We start from the raw sequence: 21,796 nt of genomic DNA on the forward strand, positions 1-21,796 counted from the left end.
CTCTAGGACGCATATTTAAGGAGATATGGGCAAAAGAAGTTTTTCACATAAAAATTTCAATTTTTTTAGGTTTTGGGTGGATTTTTCAATTTTTTGGGGGTGGTCACGAATTAAAGTCCTTTTCGCTCTAGGACGCATATTTAAGGAGATATGGACAAAAGAAGTTTTTCATATAAAAATTTCAATTTTATTAGGTTTTGGGTGGATTTTTCAATTTTTTGGGGGTGGTCACGAATTAAAGTCCTTTTCGCTCTAGGACGCATATTTAAGGAGATATGGACAAAAGAAGTTTTTCATATAAAAATTTCAATTTTTTTAGGTTTTGGGTGGATTTTTAAATTTTTTGGGGGTGGTCACGAATTAAAGTCCTTTTCGCTCTAGGACGCATATTTAAGGAGATATGGGCAAAAGAAGTTTTTCATATAAAAATTTCAATTTTTTTAAGTTTTGGGTGGATTTTTAAACTTTTTTGGGGTGGTCACGAATTAAAGTCCTTTTCGCTCTAGGACGCATATTTAAGGAGATATGGGCAAAAGAAGTTTTTCATATAAAAATTTTAATTTTTTTAGGTTTTGGGTGGATTTTTCAATTTTTTGAGGGTGGTCACGAATTAAAGTCCTTTTCGCTCTAGGACGCTTAGTTTAGGAGATATGGACAAAAGAAGTTTTTCATATAAAAATTTCAATTTTTTTAGGTTTTGGGTGGATTTTTCAACTTTTTGGGGGTGGTCACGAATTAAAGTCCTTTTCGCTCTAGGACGCATATTTAAGGAGATATCGGCAAAAGAAGTTTTTTCATATAAAAATTTCAATTTTTTTAGGTTTTGGGTGGATTTTTCAATTTTTTGAGGGTGGTCACGAATTAAAGTCCTTTTCGCTCTAGGACGCATATTTAAGGAGATATGGGCAAAAGAAGTTTTTCATATAAAAATTTCAATTTTTTTAGGTTTTGGGTGGATTTTTCAATTTTTTGAGGGTGGTCACGAATTAAAGTCCTTTTCGCTCTAGGACGCTTAGTTTAGGAGATATGGGCAAAAGAAGTTTTTCACATAAAAATTTCAATTTTTTTAAGTTTTGGGTGGATTTTTCAATTTTTTGGGGGTGGTCACGAATTAAAGTCCTTTTCGCTCTAGGACGCATATTTAAGGAGATATGGGCAAAAGAAGTTTTTCATATAAAAATTTCAATTTTTTTAGGTTTTGGGTGGATTTTTAAATTTTTTGGGGGTGGTCACGAATTAAAGTCCTTTTCGCTCTAGGACGCATATTTAAGGAGATATGGACAAAAGAAGTTTTTCATATAAAAATTTCAATTTTTTTAGGTTTTGGGTGGATTTTTCAACTTTTTGGGGGTGGTCACGAATTAAAGTCCTTTTCGCTCTAGGACGCATATTTAAGGAGATATGGGCAAAAGAAGTTTTTCATATAAAAATTTCAATTTTTTTAGGTTTTGGGTGGATTTTTCAATTTTTTGAGGGTGGTCACGAATTAAAGTCCTTTTCGCTCTAGGACGCTTAATTTAGGAGATATGGGCAAAAGAAGTTTTTCATATAAAAATTTCAATTTTTTTAGGTTTTGGGTGGATTTTTCAATTTTTTGAGGGTGGTCACGAATTAAAGTCCTTTTCGCTCTAGGACGCTTAATTTAGGAGATATGGGCAAAAGAAGTTTTTCATATAAAAATTTCAATTTTGTTAGGTTTTGGGTGGATTTTTCAATTTTTTGAGGGTGGTCACGAATTAAAGTCCTTTTCGCTCTAGGACGCATATTTAAGGAGATATGGGCAAAAGAAGTTTTTCATATAAAAATTTCAATTTTTTTAGGTTTTGGGTGGATTTTTAAATTTTTTGGGGGTGGTCACGAATTAAAGTCCTTTTCGCTCTAGGACGCATATTTAAGGAGATATGGGCAAAAGAAGTTTTTCATATAAAAATTTCAATTTTTTTAGGTTTTGGGTGGATTTTTAAACTTTTTGGGGGTGGTCACGAATTAAAGTCCTTTTCGCTCTAGGACGCATATTTAAGGAGATATGGGCAAAAGAAGTTTTTCATATAAAAATTTTAATTTTTTTAGGTTTTGGGTGCATTTTTCAATTTTTTGAGGGTGGTCACGAATTAAAGTCCTTTTCGCTCTAGGACGCTTAGTTTAGGAGATATGGACAAAAGAAGTTTTTCATATAAAAATTTCAATTTTTTTAGGTTTTGGGTGGATTTTTCAACTTTTTGGGGGTGGTCACGAATTAAAGTCCTTTTCGCTCTAGGACGCATATTTAAGGAGATATCGGCAAAAGAAGTTTTTCATATAAAAATTTCAATTTTTTTAGGTTTTGGGTGGATTTTTCAACTTTTTGGGGGTGGTCACGAATTAAAGTCCTTTTCGCTCTAGGACGCATATTTAAGGAGATATCGGCAAAAGAAGTTTTTTCATATAAAAATTTCAATTTTTTTAGGTTTTGGGTGGATTTTTCAATTTTTTGAGGGTGGTCACGAATTAAAGTCCTTTTCGCTCTAGGACGCATATTTAAGGAGATATGGGCAAAAGAAGTTTTTCACATAAAAATTTCAATTTTTTTAAGTTTTGGGTGGATTTTTCAATTTTTTGGGGGTGGTCACGAATTAAAGTCCTTTTCGCTCTAGGACGCATATTTAAGGAGATATGGGCAAAAGAAGTTTTTCATATAAAAATTTCAATTTTTTTAGGTTTTGGGTGGATTTTTAAATTTTTTGGGGGTGGTCACGAATTAAAGTCCTTTTCGCTCTAGGACGCATATTTAAGGAGATATGGACAAAAGAAGTTTTTCATATAAAAATTTCAATTTTTTTAGGTTTTGGGTGGATTTTTCAACTTTTTGGGGGTGGTCACGAATTAAAGTCCTTTTCGCTCTAGGACGCATATTTAAGGAGATATGGGCAAAAGAAGTTTTTCATATAAAAATTTAAATTTTTTTAGGTTTTGGGTGGATTTTTCAATTTTTTGAGGGTGGTCACGAATTAAAGTCCTTTTCGCTCTAGGACGCTTAATTTAGGAGATATGGGCAAAAGAAGTTTTTCATATAAAAATTTCAATTTTTTTAGGTTTTGGGTGGATTTTTCAATTTTTTGAGGGTGGTCACGAATTAAAGTCCTTTTCGCTCTAGGACGCTTAATTTAGGAGATATGGGCAAAAGAAGTTTTTCATATAAAAATTTCAATTTTGTTAGGTTTTGGGTGGATTTTTCAATTTTTTGAGGGTGGTCACGAATTAAAGTCCTTTTCGCTCTAGGACGCATATTTAAGGAGATATGGGCAAAAGAAGTTTTTCATATAAAAATTTCAATTTTTTTAGGTTTTGGGTGGATTTTTAAATTTTTTGGGGGTGGTCACGAATTAAAGTCCTTTTCGCTCTAGGACGCATATTTAAGGAGATATGGGCAAAAGAAGTTTTTCATATAAAAATTTCAATTTTTTTAGGTTTTGGGTGGATTTTTAAATTTTTTGGGGGTGGTCACGAATTAAAGTCCTTTTCGCTCTAGGACGCATATTTAAGGAGATATGGGCAAAAGAAGTTTTTCATATAAAAATTTCAATTTTTTTATGTTTTGGGTGGATTTTTCATTTTTTTGAGGGTGGTCACGAATTAAAGTCCTTTTCGCTCTAGGACGCATATTTAAGGAGATATGGGCAAAAGAAGTTTTTCACATAAAAATTTCAATTTTTTTAGGTTTTGGGTGGATTTTTAAATTTTTTTGGGGGTGGTCACGAATTAAAGTCCTTTTCGCTCTAGGACGCATATTTAAGGAGATATGGACAAAAGAAGTTTTTCATATAAAAATTTCAATTTTTTTAGGTTTTGGGTGGATTTTTCAATTTTTTGGGGGTGGTCACGAATTAAAGTCCTTTTCGCTCTAGGACGCATATTTAAGGAGATATGGACAAAAGAAGTTTTTCATATAAAAATTTCAATTTTTTTAGGTTTTGGGTGGATTTTTCAATTTTTTGGGGGTGGTCACGAATTAAAGTCCTTTTCGCTCTAGGACGCATATTTAAGGAGATATGGGCAAAAGAAGTTTTTCATATAAAAATTTCAATTTTTTTAGGTTTTGGGTGGATTTTTCAATTTTTTGAGGGTGGTCACGAATTAAAGTCCTTTTCGCTCTAGGACGCATATTTAAGGAGATATGGGCAAAAGAAGTTTTTCACATAAAAATTTCAATTTTTTTAGGTTTTGGGTGGATTTTTAAATTTTTTGGGGGTGGTCACGAATTAAATTCCTTTTCGCTCTAGGACGCATATTTAAGGAGATATGGACAAAAGAAGTTTTTCATATAAAAATTTCAATTTTTTTAGGTTTTGGGTGGATTTTTCAATTTTTTGGGGGTGGTCACGAATTAAAGTCCTTTTCGCTCTAGGACGCATATTTAAGGAGATATGGACAAAAGAAGTTTTTCATATAAAAATTTCAATTTTTTTAGGTTTTGGGTGGATTTTTCAATTTTTTGGGGGTGGTCACGAATTAAAGTCCTTTTCGCTCTAGGACGCATATTTAAGGAGATATGGGCAAAAGAAGTTTTTCATATACACCCTCAAAAAAAATCGCTTCTTTAACATATGTTCCAAACATATTTTGCAGGAAGCACATATATTATTGCATACTGCCGAAACATTAATATGTTTGTTTTATGTGAACATATTATATGTTTGGAAGCATTTTGAGCCAAAAATATTATATGCTTGGAAGAATTTTTCCCAAACACGATTGTGCATTCCGTAACATACTCGTAATTTTCACTTCCACGAAATTTTTTAGTTATTGGCACCTTTCTCTGTAATACAAATAATGTTGAAGAAATTATTCACTTTTATAAATTTTTTAAATTTTACCTTTCGCCTGCACGGAGAATCGAACCGAGGACCATACAGTTTGTAAGCCAACACACTATCCACTGGGCTACGTAGCTGTTATAGTCACCAGTAGATAATTATCGTTTTAAGTTACATTTATATAGCATAGTTTGCAGCGCCCACGAGCCCATGCAAACATAACATTATTTAACAGAAACATACATTTGTTTGCCACGTGGAGCAGTGGTTAGCATGTCTGCCTTGCATGCAAAGGGTCGTGGGTTCAATCCCTGCTCCGACCGAAATTTTTTTTTTTTTTTTTAATTTACACATTTATATTTATACTATATTAATTTTTTTAAATGAAACATCGAAATGTGCGTTATTAAAGATTTATAGTCAGTAACAGTGCTTGATATAAACGAAATTGAATGATTTTTGGATAAAATATTATTTTTTATTGCAAAAATAACAATCTTGTAATAAAAAACTGTTTTTGTACAAAACTTTAAAATTTGGAAGGAATTCAAAAACTAACAAAAGAAGAACGTGGAGTCGAGTATAAACATACATACATAATTTTATAATATAAACATACATTTATTTAGGTGTGAACAGTTTTTTACTAGCATTTAACACCATCGCTCTAAAATTCCTTTTATTTTTCTTTAATAATTCATTTTAAAGAAAATAAACTTTTTAAATTGTTTTAGCTGTAAAAGTCGAACTTAATGCCCGCTTTTATATTTGATGGTGTCCGTCAACTCCTCGTGGACTACTTTTTAATAAAGAGAAACTAAACTTTGTTTTTTTACATTTTACTGTGTAATTTTTCACTATTTCCTCCTTATTTCATTTTACCGCCCCAACTCTAAAAAGAGTATAGTGCCCTTTCGTTATTTTTATGAAGACCCCTGATTTCTTTTAACGAACCAAGAAAAAAATAATGCCAAAATGATAAACAAAACACATGTCCACACATACATAAAATGCTGCTCTCAAGGCGAAAACATAAGCTGTTTGTTTTTCAAATGTCTATTCTCTTGGTTCAGAATGTATATTCTCTTTATTCAAATTAAATAATATTTAGACTTAAACATATCAAATTTTTGGCCTTATCATAAAACAGTTTTCCGAAACAACATACAAGCGGTTTCACAGAAATTGTTCTCTTTTGACTCTTTTGCTGTGTTATATTGATATCTTTCGTCAACTCTCCCGGTTTCCATCTCTATTTCTCTCTATACTCTCTCTGTCGGTCACGAATTAAAGTCCTTTTCGCTCTAGGACTCATATTTAAGGAGATATGGGCAAAAGAAGTTTTTCATATAAAAATTTCAATTTTTTTAGGTTTTGTGTCGATTTTTAAATTTTTTGGGGGTGGTCACGAATTAAAGTCCTTTTCGCTCTAGGACGCATATTTAAGGAGATATGGGCAAAAGAAGTTTTTCATATAAAAATTTCAATTTTTTTAGGTTTTGGGTGGATTTTTCAACTTTTTGGGGGTGGTCACGAATTAAAGTCCTTTTCGCTCTAGGACGCATATTTAAGGAGATATGGGCAAAAGAAGTTTTTCATATAAAAATTTTAATTTTTTTAGGTTTTGGGTGGATTTTTCAATTTTTTGAGGGTGGTCACGAATTAAAGTCCTTTTCGCTCTAGGACGCTTAGTTTAGGAGATATGGGCAAAAGAAGTTTTTCATATAAAAATTTCAATTTTGTTAGGTTTTGGGTGGATTTTTCAATTTTTTGAGGGTGGTCACGAATTAAAGTCCTTTTCGCTCTAGGACGCATATTTAAGGAGATATGGGCAAAAGAAGTTTTTCATATAAAAATTTCAATTTTTTTAGGTTTTGGGTGGATTTTTCAATTTTTTGGGGGTGGTCACGAATTAAAGTTATGGGCAAAAGAAGTTTTTCATATAAAAATTTCAATTTTTTTAGGTTTTGGGTGGATTTTTCAATTTTTTGAGGGTGGTCACGAATTAAAGTCCTTTTCGCTCTAGGACGCATATTTAAGGAGATATGGGCAAAAGAAGTTTTTCACATAAAAATTTCAATTTTTTTAGGTTTTGGGTGGATTTTTAAATTTTTTTGGGGGTGGTCACGAATTAAAGTCCTTTTCGCTCTAGGACGCATATTTAAGGAGATATGGACAAAAGAAGTTTTTCATATAAAAATTTCATTTTTTTTAGGTTTTGGGTGGATTTTTCAATTTTTTGGGGGTGGTCACGAATTAAAGTCCTTTTCGCTCTAGGACGCATATTTAAGGAGATATGGACAAAAGAAGTTTTTCATATAAAAATTTCAATTTTTTTAGGTTTTGGGTGGATTTTTCAATTTTTTGGGGGTGGTCACGAATTAAAGTCCTTTTCGCTCTAGGACGCATATTTAAGGAGATATGGGCAAAAGAAGTTTTTCATATAAAAATTTCAATTTTTTTAGGTTTTGGGTGGATTTTTCAATTTTTTGAGGGTGGTCACGAATTAAAGTCCTTTTCGCTCTAGGACGCATATTTAAGGAGATATGGGCAAAAGAAGTTTTTCACATAAAAATTTCAATTTTTTTAGGTTTTGGGTGGATTTTTAAATTTTTTGGGGGTGGTCACGAATTAAATTCCTTTTCGCTCTAGGACGCATATTTAAGGAGATATGGACAAAAGAAGTTTTTCATATAAAAATTTCAATTTTTTTAGGTTTTGGGTGGATTTTTCAATTTTTTGGGGGTGGTCACGAATTAAAGTCCTTTTCGCTCTAGGACGCATATTTAAGGAGATATGGACAAAAGAAGTTTTTCATATAAAAATTTCAATTTTTTTAGGTTTTGGGTGGATTTTTCAATTTTTTGGGGGTGGTCACGAATTAAAGTCCTTTTCGCTCTAGGACGCATATTTAAGGAGATATGGGCAAAAGAAGTTTTTCATATAAAAATTTTAATTTTTTTAGGTTTTGGGTGGATTTTTCAATTTTTTGAGGGTGGTCACGAATTAAAGTCCTTTTCGCTCTAGGACGCTTAGTTTAGGAGATATGGGCAAAAGAAGTTTTTCATATAAAAATTTCAATTTTGTTAGGTTTTGGGTGGATTTTTCAATTTTTTGAGGGTGGTCACGAATTAAAGTCCTTTTCGCTCTAGGACGCATATTTAAGGAGATATGGGCAAAAGAAGTTTTTCATATAAAAATTTCAATTTTTTTAGGTTTTGGGTGGATTTTTCAATTTTTTGGGGGTGGTCACGAATTAAAGTTATGGGCACAAGAAGTTTTTCATATAAAAATTTCAATTTTTTTAGGTTTTGGGTGGATTTTTCAATTTTTTGAGGGTGGTCACGAATTAAAGTCCTTTTCGCTCTAGGACGCATATTTAAGGAGATATGGGCAAAAGAAGTTTTTCATATAAAAATTTCAATTTTTTTAGGTTTTGGGTGGATTTTTAAATTTTTTGGGGGTGGTCACGAATTAAAGTCCTTTTCGCTCTAGGACGCATATTTAAGGAGATATGGGCAAAAGAAGTTTTTCATATAAAAATTTCAATTTTTTTAAGTTTTGGGTGGATTTTTCAATTTTTTGGGGGTGGTCACGAATTAAAGTCCTTTTCGCTCTAGGACGCATATTTAAGGAGATATGGGCAAAAGAAGTTTTTCATATAAAAATTTCAATTTTTTTAAGTTTTGGGTGGATTTTTCAATTTTTTGGAGGTGGTCACGAATTAAAGTCCTTTTCGCTCTAGGACTCATATTTAAGGAGATATGGGCAAAAGAAGTTTTTCATATAAAAATTTCAATTTTTTTAGGTTTTGTGTCGATTTTTAAATTTTTTGGGTGTGGTCACGAATTAAAGTCCTTCTCGCTCTAGGACGCATATTGAAGGAGATATGGGCAAAAGAAGTTTTTCATATAAAAATTTCAATTTTTTTAGGTTTTGGGTGGATTTTTCAATTTTTTGAGGGTGGTCACGAATTAAAGTCCTTTTCGCTCTAGGACGCATATTTAAGGAGATATGGGCAAAAGAAGTTTTTCACATAAAAATTTTAATTTTTTTAGGTTTTGGGTGGATTTTTAAATTTTTTGGGGGTGGTCACGAATTAAAGTCCTTTTCGCTCTAGGACGCATATTTAAGGAGATATGGGCAAAAGAAGTTTTTCACATAAAAATTTCAATTTTTTTAGGTTTTGGGTGGATTTTTAAATTTTTTGGGGGTGGTCACGAATTAAAGTCCTTTTCGCTCTAGGACGCATATTTAAGGAGATATGGACAAAAGAAGTTTTTCATATAAAAATTTTAATTTTTTTAGGTTTTGGGTGGATTTTTCAATTTTTTGGGGGTGGTCACGAATTAAAGTCCTTTTCGCTCTAGGACGCATATTTAAGGAGATATGGACAAAGAAGTTTTTCATATAAAAATTTCAATTTTTTTAGGTTTTGGGTGGATTTTTCACTTTTTTGGGGGTGGTCACGAATTAAAGTCCTTTTCGCTCTAGGACGCATATTTAAGGAGATATGGGCAAAAGAAGTTTTTCATATAAAAATTTCAATTTTTTTAAGTTTTGGGTGGATTTTTCAATTTTTTGGGGGTGGTCACGAATTAAAGTCCTTTTCGCTCTAGGACTCATATTTAAGGAGATATGGGCAAAATAAGTTTTTCATATAAAAATTTCAATTTTTTTAGGTTTTGTGTCGATTTTTTAATTTTTTGGGGGTGGTCACGAATTAAAGTCCTTTTCGCTCTAGGACGCATATTTAAGGAGATATGGGCAAAAGAAGTTTTTCATATAAAAATTTCAATTTTTTTAGGTTTTGGGTGGATTTTTCAACTTTTTGGGGGTGGTCACGAATTAAAGTCCTTTTCGCTCTAGGACGCATATTTAAGGAGATATGGGCAAAAGAAGTTTTTCATATAAAAATTTTAATTTTTTTAGGTTTTGGGTGGATTTTTCAATTTTTTGAGGGTGGTCACGAATTAAAGTCCTTTTCGCTCTAGGACGCTTAGTTTAGGAGATATGGGCAAATGAAGTTTTTCATATAAAAATTTCAATTTTGTTAGGTTTTGGGTGGATTTTTCAATTTTTTGAGGGTGGTCACGAATTAAAGTCCTTTTCGCTCTAGGACGCATATATAAGGAGATATGGGCAAAAGAAGTTTTTCATATAAAAATTTCAATTTTTTTAGGTTTTGGGTGGATTTTTCAATTTTTTGGGGGTGGTCACGAATTAAAGTCCTTTTCGCTCTAGGACGCATATTTAAGGAGATATGGACAAAAGAAGTTTTTCATATAAAAATTTCAATTTTTTTAGGTTTTGTGTCGATTTTTAAATTTTTTGGGGTTGGTCACGAATTAAAGTCCTTTTCGCTCTAGGACGCATATTTAAGGAGATATGGACAAAAGAAGTTTTTCATATAAAAATTTCAATTTTGTTAGGTTTTGGGTGAATTTTTAAATTTTTTGGGGGTGTCACGAATTAAAGTCCTTTTCGCTCTAGGACGCATATTTAAGGAGATATGGACAAAAGAAGTTTTTCATATAAAAATTTCAATTTTGTTAGGTTTTGGGTGGATTTTTCAATTTTTTGGGTGTGGTCACGAATTAAAGTCCTTTTCGCTCTAGGACGCATATTTAAGGAGATATGGGCAAAAGAAGTTTTTCATATAAAAATTTCAATTTTTTTAGGTTTTGGGTGGATTTTTCAATTTTTTGAGGGTGGTCACGAATTAAAGTCCTTTTCGCTCTAGGACGCATATTTAAGGAGATATGGGCAAAAGAAGTTTTTCACATAAAAATTTCAATTTTTTTAGGTTTTGGGTGGATTTTTAAATTTGTTGGGGGTGGTCACGAATTAAAGTCCTTTTCGCTCTAGGACGCATATTTAAGGAGATATGGGCAAAAGAAGTTTTTCACATAAAAATTTCAATTTTTTTAGGTTTTGGGTGGATTTTTAAATTTTTTGGGGGTGGTCACGAATTAAAGTCCTTTTCGCTCTAGGACGCATATTTAAGGAGATATGGACAAAAGAAGTTTTTCATATAAAAATTTTAATTTTTTTAGGTTTTGGGTGGATTTTTCAATTTTTTGGGGGTGGTCACGAATTAAAGTCCTTTTCGCTCTAGGACGCATATTTAAGGAGATATGGACAAAAGAAGTTTTTCATATAAAAATTTCAATTTTTTTAGGTTTTGGGTGGATTTTTCAATTTTTTGGGGGTGGTCACGAATTAAAGTCCTTTTCGCTCTAGGACGCATATTTAAGGAGATATGGGCAAAAGAAGTTTTTCATATAAAAATTTCAATTTTTTTAAGTTTTGGGTGGATTTTTCAATTTTTTGGGGGTGGTCACGAATTAAAGTCCTTTTCGCTCTCGGACTCATATTTAAGGAGATATGGGCAAAAGAAGTTTTTCATATAAAAATTTCAATTTTTTTAGTGTGTGTCGATTTTTAAATTTTTTGGGGGTGGTCACGAATTAAAGTCCTTTTCGCTCTAGGACGCATATTTAAGGAGATATGGGCAAAAGAAGTTTTTCATATAAAAATTTCAATTTTTTTAGGTTTTGGGTGGATTTTTCAACTTTTTGGGGGTGGTCACGAATTAAAGTCCTTTTCGCTCTAGGACGCATATTTAAGGAGATATGGGCAAAAGAAGTTTTTCATATAAAAATTTTAATTTTTTTAGGTTTTGGGTGGATTTTTCAATTTTTTGAGGGTGGTCACGAATTAAAGTCCTTTTCGCTCTAGGACGCTTAGTTTAGGAGATATGGGCAAAAGAAGTTTTTCATATAAAAATTTCAATTTTGTTAGGTTTTGGGTGGATTTTTCAATTTTTTGAGGGTGGTCACGAATTAAAGTCCTTTTCGCTCTAGGACGCATATTTAAGGAGATATGGGCAAAAGAAGTTTTTCATATAAAAATTTCAATTTTTTTAGGTTTTGGGTGGATTTTTCAATTTTTTGGGGGTGGTCACGAATTAAAGTCCTTTTCGCTCTAGGACGCATATTTAAGGAGATATGGACAAAAGAAGTTTTTCATATAAAAATTTCAATTTTTTTAGGTTTTGTGTCGATTTTTAAATTTTTTGGGGGTGGTCACGAATTAAAGTCCTTTTCGCTCTAGGACGCATATTTAAGGAGATATGGACAAAAGAAGTTTTTCATATAAAAATTTCAATTTTGTTAGGTTTTGGGTGAATTTTTAAATTTTTTGGGGGTGTCACGAATTAAAGTCCTTTTCGCTCTAGGACGCATATTTAAGGAGATATGGACAAAAGAAGTTTTTCATATAAAAATTTCAATTTTGTTAGGTTTTGGGTGGATTTTTCAATTTTTTGAGGGTGGTCACGAATTAAAGTCCTTTTCGCTCTAGGACGCATATTTAAGGAGATATGGGCAAAAGAAGTTTTTCACATAAAAATTTCAATTTTTTTAGGTTTTGGGTGGATTTTTCAATTTTTTGAGGGTGGTCACGAATTAAAGTCCTTTTCGCTCTAGGACGCATATTTAAGGAGATATGGGCAAAAGAAGTTTTTCACATAAAAATTTCAATTTTTTTAGGTTTTGGGTGGATATTTAAATTTTTTGGGGGTGGTCACGAATTAAAGTCCTTTTCGCTCTAGGACGCATATTTAAGGAGATATGGGCAAAAGAAGTTTTTCATATAAAAATTTCAATTTTTTTAGGTTTTGGGTGGATTTTTAAATTTTTTGGGGGTGGTCACGAATTAAAGTCCTTTTCGCTCTAGGACGCATATTTAAGGAGATATGGACAAAAGAAGTTTTTCATATAAAAATTTCAATTTTTTTAGGTTTTGGGTGGATTTTTCAATTTTTTGGGGGTGGTCACGAATTAAAGTCCTTTTCGCTCTAGGACGCATATTTAAGGAGATATGGGCAAAAGAAGTTTTTCACATAAAAATTTCAATTTTTTTAGGTTTTGGGTGGATTTTTAAATTTTTTGGGGGTGGTCACGAATTAAAGTCCTTTTCGCTCTAGGACGCATATTTAAGGAGATATGGGCAAAAGAAGTTTTTCACATAAAAATTTCAATTTTTTTAGGTTTTGTGTCGATTTTTAAATTTTTTGGGGGTGGTCACGAATTAAAGTCCTTTTCGCTCTAGGACGCATATTTAAGGAGATATGGACAAAAGAAGTTTTTCATATAAAAATTTTAATTTTTTTAGGTTTTGGGTGGATTTTTCAATTTTTTGGGGGTGGTCACGAATTAAAGTCCTTTTCGCTCTAGGACGCATATTTAAGGAGATATGGACAAAAGAAGTTTTTCATATAAAAATTTAAATTTTGTTAGGTTTTGGGTGGATTTTTCAATTGTTTGAGGGTGGTCACGAATTAAAGTCCTTTTCGCTCTAGGGCGCATATTTAAGGAGATATGGGCAAAAGAAGTTTTTCATATAAAAATTTCAATTTTTTTAGGTTTTGGGTGGATTTTTCAATTTTTTGAGGGTGGTCACGAATTAAAGTCCTTTTCGCTCTAGGACGCATATTTAAGGAGATATGGGCAAAAGAAGTTTTTCATATAAAAATTTCAATTTTTTTAGGTTTTGGGTGGATTTTTAAATTTTTTGGGGGTGGTCACGAATTAAAGTCCTTTTCGCTCTAGGACGCATATTTAAGGAGATATGGGCAAAAGAAGTTTTTCATATAAAAATTTCAATTTTTTTAGGTTTTGGGTGGATTTTTAAATTTTTTGGGGGTGGTCACGAATTAAAGTCCTTTTCGCTCTAGGACGCATATTTAAGGAGATATGGACAAAAGAAGTTTTTCATATAAAAATTTCAATTTTTTTAGGTTTTGGGTGGATTTTTCAATTTTTTGGGGGTGGTCACGAATTAAAGTCCTTTTCGCTCTAGGACGCATATTTAAGGAGATATGGGCAAAAGAAGTTTTTCATATAAAAATTTCAATTTTTTTAAGTTTTGGGTGGATTTTTAAATTTTTTGGGGGTGGTCACGAATTAAAGTCCTTTTCGCTCTAGGACGCATATTTAAGGAGATATGGGCAAAAGAAGTTTTTCATATAAAAATTTCAATTTTTTTAAGTTTTGGGTGGATTTTTCAATTTTTTGGAGGTGGTCACGAATTAAAGTCCTTTTCGCTCTAGGACTCATATTTAAGGAGATATGGGCAAAAGAAGTTTTTCATATAAAAATTTCAATTTTTTTAGGTTTTGTGTCGATTTTTAAATTTTTTGGGTGTGGTCACGAATTAAAGTCCTTTTCGCTCTAGGACGCATATTTAAGGAGATATGGGCAAAAGAAGTTTTTCATATAAAAATTTCAATTTTTTTAGGTTTTGGGTGGATTTTTCAATTTTTTGAGGGTGGTCACGAATTAAAGTCCTTTTCGCTCTAGGACGCATATTTAAGGAGATATGGGCAAAAGAAGTTTTTCACATAAAAATTTCAATTTTTTTAGGTTTTGGGTGGATTTTTAAATTTTTTGGGGGTGGTCACGAATTAAAGTCCTTTTCGCTCTAGGACGCATATTTAAGGAGATATGGGCAAAAGAAGTTTTTCACATAAAAATTTCAATTTTTTTAGGTTTTGGGTGGATTTTTAAAATTTTTGGGGGTGGTCACGAATTAAAGTCCTTTTCGCTCTAGGACACATATTTAAGGAGATATGGACAAAAGAAGTTTTTCATATAAAAATTTTAATTTTTTTAGGTTTTGGGTGGATTTTTCAATTTTTTGGGGGTGGTCACGAATTAAAGTCCTTTTCGCTCTAGGACGCATATTTAAGGAGATATGGACAAAAGAAGTTTTTCATATAAAAATTTTAATTTTTTTAGGTTTTGGGTGGATTTTTCAATTTTTTGAGGGTGGTCACGAATTAAAGTCCTTTTCGCTCTAGGACGCTTAGTTTAGGAGATATGGGCAAAAGAAGTTTTTCATATAAAAATTTCAATTTTGTTAGGTTTTGGGTGGATTTTTCAATTTTTTGAGGGTGATCACGAATTAAAGTCCTTTTCGCTCTAGGACGCTTAGTTTAGGAGATATGGGCAAAAGAAGTTTTTCATATAAAAATTTCAATTTTTTTAAGTTTTGGGTGGATTTTTAAATTTTTTGGGGGTGGTCACGAATTAAAGTCCTTTTCGCTCTAGGACGCATATTTAAGGAGATATGGACAAAAGAAGTTTTTCATATAAAAATTTTAATTTTTTTAGGTTTTGGGTGGATTTTTCAATTTTTTGGGGGTGGTCACGAATTAAAGTCCTTTTCGCTCTAGGACGCATATTTAAGGAGATATGGACAAAAGAAGTTTTTCATATAAAAATTTCAATTTTGTTAGGTTTTGGGTGGATTTTTCAATTGTTTGAGGGTGGTCACGAATTAAAGTCCTTTTCGCTCTAGGGCGCATATTTAAGGAGATATGGGCAAAAGAAGTTTTTCATATAAAAATTTCAATTTTTTTAGGTTTTGGGTGGATTTTTCAATTTTTTGAGGGTGGTCACGAATTAAAGTCCTTTTCGCTCTAGGACGCATATTTAAGGAGATATGGGTAAAAGAAGTTTTTCATATAAAAAGTTCAATTTTTTTAGGTTTTGGGTGGATTTTTAAATTTTTTGGGGGTGGTCACGAATTAAAGTCCTTTTCGCTCTAGGACGCATATTTAAGGAGATATGGGCAAAAGAAGTTTTTCATATAAAAATTTCAATTTTTTTAGGTTTTGGGTGGATTTTTAAATTTTTTGGGGGTGGTCACGAATTAAAGTCCTTTTCGCTCTAGGACGCATATTTAAGGAGATATGGACAAAAGAAGTTTTTCATATAAAAATTTCAATTTTTTTAGGTTTTGGGTGGATTTTTCAATTTTTTGGGGGTGGTCACGAATTAAAGTCCTTTTCGCTCTAGGACGCATATTTAAGGAGATATGGGCAAAAGAAGTTTTTCATATAAAAATTTCAATTTTTTTAAGTTTTGGGTGGATTTTTAAATTTTTTGGGGGTGGTCACGAATTAAAGTCCTTTTCGCTCTAGGACGCATATTTAAGGAGATATGGGCAAAAGAAGTTTTTCACATAAAAATTTCAATTTTTTTAGGTTTTGGGTGGATTTTTAAATTTTTTGGGGGTGGTCACGAATTAAAGTCCTTTTCGCTCTAGGACGCATATTTAAGGAGATATGGGCAAAAGAAGTTTTTCACATAAAAATTTCAATTTTTTTAGGTTTTGTGTCGATTTTTAAATTTTTTGGGGGTGGTCACGAATTAAAGTCCTTTTCGCTCTAGGACGCATATTTAAGGAGATATGGACAAAAGAAGTTTTTCATATAAAAATTTTAATTTTTTTAGGTTTTGGGTGGATTTTTCAATTTTTTGGGGGTGGTCACGAATTAAAGTCCTTTTCGCTCTAGGACGCATATTTAAGGAGATATGGACAAAAGAAGTTTTTCATATAAAAATTTCAATTTTGTTAGGTTTTGGGTGGATTTTTCAATTGTTTGAGGGTGGTCACGAATTAAAGTCCTTTTCGCTCTAGGGCGCATATTTAAGGAGATATGGGCAAAAGAAGTTTTTCATATAAAAATTTCAATTTTTTTAGGTTTTGGGTGGATTTTTCAATTTTTTGAGGGTGGTCACGAATTAAAGTCCTTTTCGCTCTAGGACGCATATTTAAGGAGATATGGGCAAAAGAAGTTTTTCATATAAAAATTTCAATTTTTTTAGGTTTTGGGTGGATTTTTAAATTTTTTGGGGGTGGTCACGAATTAAAGTCCTTTTCGCTCTAGGATGCATATTTAAGGAGATATGGGCAAAAGAAGTTTTTCATATAAAAATTTCAATTTTTTTAGGTTTTGGGTGGATTTTTAAATTTTTTGGGGGTGGTCACGAATTAAAGTCCTTTTCGCTCTAGGACGCATATTTAAGGAGATATGGACAAAAGAAGTTTTTCATATAAAAATTTCAATTTTTTTAGGTTTTGGGTGGATTTTTAAATTTTTTGGGGGTGGTCACGAATTAAAGTCCTTTTCGCTCTAGGACGCATATTTAAGGAGATATGGGCAAAAGAAGTTTTTCATATAAAAATTTCAATTTTTTTAAGTTTTGGGTGGATTTTTAAATTTTTTGGGGGTGGTCACGAATTAAAGTCCTTTTCGCTCTAGGACGCATATTTAAGGAGATATGGGCAAAAGAAGTTTTTCATATAAAAATTTCAATTTTTTTAAGTTTTGGGTGGATTTTTCAATTTTTTGGAGGTGGTCACGAATTAAAGTCCTTTTCGCTCTAGGACTCATATTTAAGGAGATATGGGCAAAAGAAGTTTTTCATATAAAAATTTCAATTTTTTTAGGTTTTGTGTCGATTTTTAAATTTTTTGGGTGTGGTCACGAATTAAAGTCCTTTTCGCTCTAGGACGCATATTTAAGGAGATATGGGCAAAAGAAGTTTTTCATATAAAAATTTCAATTTTTTTAGGTTTTGGGTGGATTTTTCAATTTTTTGAGGGTGGTCACGAATTAAAGTCCTTTTCGCTCTAGGACGCATATTTAAGGAGATATGGGCAAAAGAAGTTTTTCACATAAAAATTTCAATTTTTTTAGGTTTTGGGTGGATTTTTAAATTTTTTGGGGGTGGTCACGAATTAAAGTCCTTTTCGCTCTAGGACGCATATTTAAGGAGATATGGGCAAAAGAAGTTTTTCACATAAAAATTTCAATTTTTTTAGGTTTTGGGTGGATTTTTCAATTTTTTGGGGGTGGTCACGAATTAAAGTCCTTTTCGCTCTAGGACGCATATTTAAGGAGATATGGACAAAAGAAGTTTTTCATATAAAAATTTCAATTTTGTTAGGTTTTGGGTGGATTTTTCAATTGTTTGAGGGTGGTCACGAATTAAAGTCCTTTTCGCTCTAGGGCGCATATTTAAGGAGATATGGGCAAAAGAAGTTTTTCATATAAAAATTTCAATTTTTTTAGGTTTTGGGTGGATTTTTCAATTTTTTGAGGGTGGTCACGAATTAAAGTCCTTTTCGCTCTAGGACGCATATTTAAGGAGATATGGGTAAAAGAAGTTTTTCATATAAAAATTTCAATTTTTTTAGGTTTTGGGTGGATTTTTAAATTTTTTGGGGGTGGTCACGAATTAAAGTCCTTTTCGCTCTAGGACGCATATTTAAGGAGATATGGGCAAAAGAAGTTTTTCATATAAAAATTTCAATTTTTTTAGGTTTTGGGTGGATTTTTAAATTTTTTGGGGGTGGTCACGAATTAAAGTCCTTTTCGCTCTAGGACGCATATTTAAGGAGATATGGACAAAAGAAGTTTTTCATATAAAAATTTCAATTTTTTTAGGTTTTGGGTGGATTTTTCAATTTTTTGGGGGTGGTCACGAATTAAAGTCCTTTTCGCTCTAGGACGCATATTTAAGGAGATATGGGCAAAAGAAGTTTTTCATATAAAAATTTCAATTTTTTTAAGTTTTGGGTGGATTTTTAAATTTTTTGGGGGTGGTCACGAATTAAAGTCCTTTTCGCTCTAGGACGCATATTTAAGGAGATATGGGCAAAAGAAGTTTTTCATATAAAAATTTCAATTTTTTTAAGTTTTGGGTGGATTTTTCAATTTTTTGGAGGTGGTCACGAATTAAAGTCCTTTTCGCTCTAGGACTCATATTTAAGGAGATATGGGCAAAAGAAGTTTTTCATATAAAAATTTCAATTTTTTTAGGTTTTGTGTCGATTTTTAAATATTTTGGGTGTGGTCACGAATTAAAGTCCTTTTCGCTCTAGGACGCATATTTAAGGAGATATGGGCAAAAGAAGTTTTTCATATAAAAATTTCAATTTTTTTAGGTTTTGGGTGGATTTTTCAATTTTTTGAGGGTGGTCACGAATTAAAGTCCTTTTCGCTCTAGGACGCTTAGTTTAGGAGATATGGGCAAAAGAAGTTTTTCATATAAAAATTTCAATTTTGTTAGGTTTTGGGTGGATTTTTCAATTTTTTGAGGGTGGTCACGAATTAAAGTCCTTTTCGCTCTAGGACGCATATTTAAGGAGATATGGGCAAAAGAAGTTTTTCATATAAAAATTTCAATTTTTTTAGGTTTTGGGTGGATTTTTCAATTTTTTGGGGGTGGTCACGAATTAAAGTCCTTTTCGCTCTAGGACGCATATTTAAGGAGATATGGACAAAAGAAGTTTTTCATATAAAAATTTCAATTTTTTTAGGTTTTGTGTCGATTTTTAAATTTTTTGGGGGTGGTCACGAATTAAAGTCCTTTTCGCTCTAGGACGCATATTTAAGGAGATATGGACAAAAGAAGTTTTTCATATAAAAATTTCAATTTTGTTAGGTTTTGGGTGAATTTTTAAATTTTTTGGGGGTGTCACGAATTAAAGTCCTTTTCGCTCTAGGACGCATATTTAAGGAGATATGGACAAAAGAAGTTTTTCATATAAAAATTTCAATTTTGTTAGGTTTTGGGTGGATTTTTCAATTTTTTGAGGGTGGTCACGAATTAAAGTCCTTTTCGCTCTAGGACGCATATTTAAGGAGATATGGGCAAAAGAAGTTTTTCACATAAAAATTTCAATTTTTTTAGGTTTTGGGTGGATTTTTCAATTTTTTGAGGGTGGTCACGAATTAAAGTCCTTTTCGCTCTAGGACGCATATTTAAGGAGATATGGGCAAAAGAAGTTTTTCACATAAAAATTTCAATTTTTTTAGGTTTTGGGTGGATATTTAAATTTTTTGGGGGTGGTCACGAATTAAAGTCCTTTTCGCTCTAGGACGCATATTTAAGGAGATATGGGCAAAAGAAGTTTTTCATATAAAAATTTCAATTTTTTTAGGTTTTGGGTGGATTTTTAAATTTTTTGGGGGTGGTCACGAATTAAAGTCCTTTTCGCTCTAGGACGCATATTTAAGGAGATATGGACAAAAGAAGTTTTTCATATAAAAATTTCAATTTTTTTAGGTTTTGGGTGGATTTTTCAATTTTTTGGGGGTGGTCACGAATTAAAGTCCTTTTCGCTCTAGGACGCATATTTAAGGAGATATGGGCAAAAGAAGTTTTTCATATAAAAATTTCAATTTTTTTAGGTTTTGGGTGGATTTTTCAATTTTTTGAGGGTGGTCACGAATTAAAGTCCTTTTCGCTCTAGGACGCATATTTAAGGAGATATGGGTAAAAGAAGTTTTTCATATAAAAATTTCAATTTTTTTAGGTTTTGGGTGGATTTTTAAATTTTTTGGGGGTGGTCACGAATTAAAGTCCTTTTCGCTCTAGGACGCATATTTAAGGAGATATGGGCAAAAGAAGTTTTTCATATAAAAATTTCAATTTTTTTAGGTTTTGGGTGGATTTTTAAATTTTTTGGGGGTGGTCACGAATTAAAGTCCTTTTCGCTCTAGGACGCATATTTAAGGAGATATGGACAAAAGAAGTTTTTCATATAAAAATTTCAATTTTTTTAGGTTTTGGGTGGATTTTTCAATTTTTTGGGGGTGGTCACGAATTAAAGTCCTTTTCGCTCTAGGACGCATATTTAAGGAGATATGGGCAAAAGAAGTTTTTCATATAAAAATTTCAATTTTTTTAAGTTTTGGGTGGATTTTTAAATTTTTTGGGGGTGGTCACGAATTAAAGTCCTTTTCGCTCTAGGACGCATATTTAAGGAGATATGGGCAAAAGAAGTTTTTCACATAAAAATTTCAATTTTTTTAGGTTTTGGGTGGATTTTTAAATTTTTTGGGGGTGGTCACGAATTAAAGTCCTTTTCGCTCTAGGACGCATATTTAAGGAGATATGGGCAAAAGAAGTTTTTCACATAAAAATTTCAATTTTTTTAGGTTTTGTGTCGATTTTTAAATTTTTTGGGGGTGGTCACGAATTAAAGTCCTTTTCGCTCTAGGACGCATATTTAAGGAGATATGGACAAAAGAAGTTTTTCATATAAAAATTTTAATTTTTTTAGGTTTTGGGTGGATTTTTCAATTTTTTGGGGGTGGTCACGAATTAAAGTCCTTTTCGCTCTAGGACGCATATTTAAGGAGATATGGACAAAAGAAGTTTTTCATATAAAAATTTCAATTTTGTTAGGTTTTGGGTGGATTTTTCAATTGTTTGAGGGTGGTCACGAATTAAAGTCCTTTTCGCTCTAGGGCGCATATTTAAGGAGATATGGGCAAAAGAAGTTTTTCATATAAAAATTTCAATTTTTTTAGGTTTTGGGTGGATTTTTCAATTTTTTGAGGGTGGTCACGAATTAAAGTCCTTTTCGCTCTAGGACGCATATTTAAGGAGATATGGGCAAAAGAAGTTTTTCATATAAAAATTTCAATTTTTTTAGGTTTTGGGTGGATTTTTAAATTTTTTGGGGGTGGTCACGAATTAAAGTCCTTTTCGCTCTAGGATGCATATTTAAGGAGATATGGGCAAAAGAAGTTTTTCATATAAAAATTTCAATTTTTTTAGGTTTTGGGTGGATTTTTAAATTTTTTGGGGGTGGTCACGAATTAAAGTCCTTTTCGCTCTAGGACGCATATTTAAGGAGATATGGACAAAAGAAGTTTTTCATATAAAAATTTCAATTTTTTTAGGTTTTGGGTGGATTTTTAAATTTTTTGGGGGTGGTCACGAATTAAAGTCCTTTTCGCTCTAGGACGCATATTTAAGGAGATATGGGCAAAAGAAGTTTTTCATATAAAAATTTCAATTTTTTTAAGTTTTGGGTGGATTTTTAAATTTTTTGGGGGTGGTCACGAATTAAAGTCCTTTTCGCTCTAGGACGCATATTTAAGGAGATATGGGCAAAAGAAGTTTTTCATATAAAAATTTCAATTTTTTTAAGTTTTGGGTGGATTTTTCAATTTTTTGGAGGTGGTCACGAATTAAAGTCCTTTTCGCTCTAGGACTCATATTTAAGGAGATATGGGCAAAAGAAGTTTTTCATATAAAAATTTCAATTTTTTTAGGTTTTGTGTCGATTTTTAAATTTTTTGGGTGTGGTCACGAATTAAAGTCCTTTTCGCTCTAGGACGCATATTT

Source organism: Haematobia irritans, chromosome 3 (assembly GCF_050003625.1).
Source record: "Haematobia irritans isolate KBUSLIRL chromosome 3, ASM5000362v1, whole genome shotgun sequence".
Lineage (NCBI taxonomy): Eukaryota > Metazoa > Arthropoda > Insecta > Diptera > Muscidae > Haematobia > Haematobia irritans.